General features: G+C 42.5%; 1 protein-coding gene across 2 annotated transcripts in view; it reads right to left on the minus strand.

Annotated features, from left to right (window-relative positions):
* The window catches only part of LOC101854228 (microfibril-associated glycoprotein 4), a gene marked incomplete at its 3' end in the record, with an annotated part of 18,857 nt that overhangs the window by 6,440 nt on the left and 9,471 nt on the right, over nucleotides 1-2,946 (minus strand).

Genomic DNA, 2,946 nt, shown 5'->3' on the forward strand with positions numbered 1-2,946 from the left:
CCCCCAACCAAATAAAAAAGAATTATGTAGGTGTTCTTTACGACCCCACTGCCACAAATTAGATCATTTAGGAGGTAGTTTCCCGACCCTGCCTGTTAGAGCTATAACAGGCTGAGAGGGATTTAACATCCCAGCAAAAAGACCAAGATATTCAATAAAAAAATTTCCCACTCGGGAATCAAACTCAGATGTCCTGCATGTGACAGGGAAGCGCCTAACCGCTCCACCCCAGACCCTGGTTCAAGTTCCCAGCAACAACAGCGAAAGTCAAACACAAGGAGAAACTCTCACCAGTATCTTGTTCTCTACAGCGCTTAGTTTGCTCCCAGGAGCCTCCACGGTTGCTGTCACATTGTCCAGGGTATCCTGCTTGTGTTGGACACACTCTCTCTTGTTCTCCTCGAAGGCTGCTTTCATTTTCTCAAGACTCTGCTTCAGTTCAAGATCGTCTTTCTTCTTCTCCTCAAAGATGTTGGTCAATACCTGTAATGTGACGTCATTATTGAGGACTATGATAAACATTAGGGGTGTTTATCACATAGCCTGTTCATATCACAATACACGTCCATTCGTTGGAGTGCTTTTTATCGCCTTGGGCAAATTGAGGCCACACGACTGATCTATGTTTTGTAATATAGTGGGAATTGATGAATTCTATTATATTTAGTTTATTGTCGCATCAAAGATGGACCAGGAGGACGAATATGACATCAGATTTAACTTTTTTCAACAAAAAAATAAGTTCCAGAACAATTAATCTGGCTGAACTTGCCCCAAAACACGGGACTTGACAGAGAGAAGTTTAATGGACGTCGTAAAACAAAGTACACAGACAGACGAGAATGTCCATGTGTTGAGAAGTAAGAAGTAATAGAGCCCCACGTGTGACGGAAGGACGCAGATCTTTGGTCTGAATGCGCCGTAAGTGAAGAATTATCCGTCAATCAGTGAGTCAATTTCCCAGTTTGTCATTCAGTAAATTTCCCAGTTTATCAATCAGTCAATTTCCCAGTTTATTACTCAGTCAATTTCTCAGTATTTATATCACTCAGTCAATTCCCAGTTTATCACTCAGTCATTTTTGTCAATTTATCGCTCATTCAATTTCCCGGTGAATCACTCAGTCAATTTCCCAGTGCATCTCTCAGTGAATCCCTCGGTCAAAGTCTGAATTTCCCCCTCAGTCAGTTTCCTTGTTACGATAGTGAAAGTGAAATATTCCGAGAGATTCTCACCTGTAGCTGGCTGTTCATAGCGCTCATCCTGTGCTCAAAGCCCGCTTCAAGAGCCTCCACAGTTGCTGTCACATTGTCCAGGATGTCCTGCTTGTGTTGGAGATACCCTGACTTGTTGTACTCCATGTCTGCTTGGACTTTTTCCAGAATTTCCCTCTGTTCAAGATCTTCTTTCTTCTTCTCCTCAAACGTGTGGTTCAACACCTGTGGTGTGACGTTATTCTTAAAGTTGATGATAAATATTTGGGGATTTTCAACCACATGCCATTCCTTATAGAAGTAAAAAAGTAAAGTTAATGACCCAATTGTATCGTTAGTTGCCACAGTCTACGTAAGTCACGTAAATCTGTCAGTGACAGAGTCGATACGGGTGTCAGCGAATACCTGACATTGTAAGGGAGGTTTTGTCTTATTTCTGTGACGTCATTAGACTGGTCTGCTACACTTTCTCTTCTCTAAAAATCCACTTCGCGTCAAGCACATATTTTGATAAATGTCCTCTCAACACAGTAAGGTTGTAAGGTTATTTTAGAGGCGGGACCTTCGACTCAACATCCATCTTAGGGAGGTCCAAATAGGAGGAAAACAGAGTGAGAAAAACTCATCCAGCAACCCTCGCTGAAAAGTACCCAGCAGAAGATTCCGACTCGGGCCATGCATTTTGTACTTTCCTTCATCTCCTCCTCCTCTTCCTTCTGGTAGGAAATAGAACCAGTCTCAATGCTGCGCTAGTCAAGCAAAAGACTGACCAGTTAGTGAATGGGACAGCTTTTGTAAGACAATGGGTTTTGAGCTACACAGAACAAGAAATAAAAAAAAACAACTAACTCTAAAATAACTTATCGCTTGCTCCAATCAACATAGCTCCATAAAAATATGGTTTGTGTAAGTCTTAGCGTGAATGTAATGTAACAACCTAGTCGACCGCTAGCCCACCACATCCTCACTCCAATCTCCCCAACATCTCTTTCTACCTGTCCCCTTAGCTTTCAGGCAAGACGACCCCGCGTTATCTGTTAGGGAAAAGGGTGATCAAGCAAGATGCTCAGAGATAGGCATTGTTCTTAGTCCAGATGGGTTCTTGGCCCGATTTCTATTTTTAGAACTGGTTCCCCATAACAGACCGGATGTTTGCCCAGAATGTTCTAAGGCGGAGTCGGTTGTAATTTATGAAAGATTCTCACCTGTATCATGCTTCCAAACCCCGCTTCAAGGTCCTCTAGGGTCATCCTTACCTTCTCCTGGATGTCTTGTTTCTGTGAGTTTAGAAGTTGAAGGACCTCTTTCTTGTTCTTCTCCATACTTGCTTTCATGTTCTCAATATCTTGTTTCTGGTTGTCACAATCGTTCTTGTTGTTCTCCATCGCGAGTCTCAGGACCTGTAGAGTGGCCACACTCTTAAATGTTATGAACATGGATGAACCTTTCTACTACACCACATTCTCCCTACACTCAAAGCTAATGCCATCACAGGGGTTTTATAACACTGAAAAATGACATTGCTACTTGCCACATGCCAAGTAATCCGTAGAAGCCGATATAGAGTAAGGGAGACATACTGGCCAAAGTAAAAACGTAGTTAGATTTTAAACCAGGCATTTTGTTTGAGCTGATGCTAGATCACGTGATGCATTTCATCTGCTCCTCCTTTAGCCTACCCCACGTACGTCATCACAGATCTACACACTTTATGAAAACATATCAACCCCCC

Source organism: Aplysia californica, unplaced genomic scaffold (assembly GCF_000002075.1).
Source record: "Aplysia californica isolate F4 #8 unplaced genomic scaffold, AplCal3.0 scaffold01513, whole genome shotgun sequence".
Taxonomy (NCBI): domain Eukaryota; kingdom Metazoa; phylum Mollusca; class Gastropoda; order Aplysiida; family Aplysiidae; genus Aplysia; species Aplysia californica.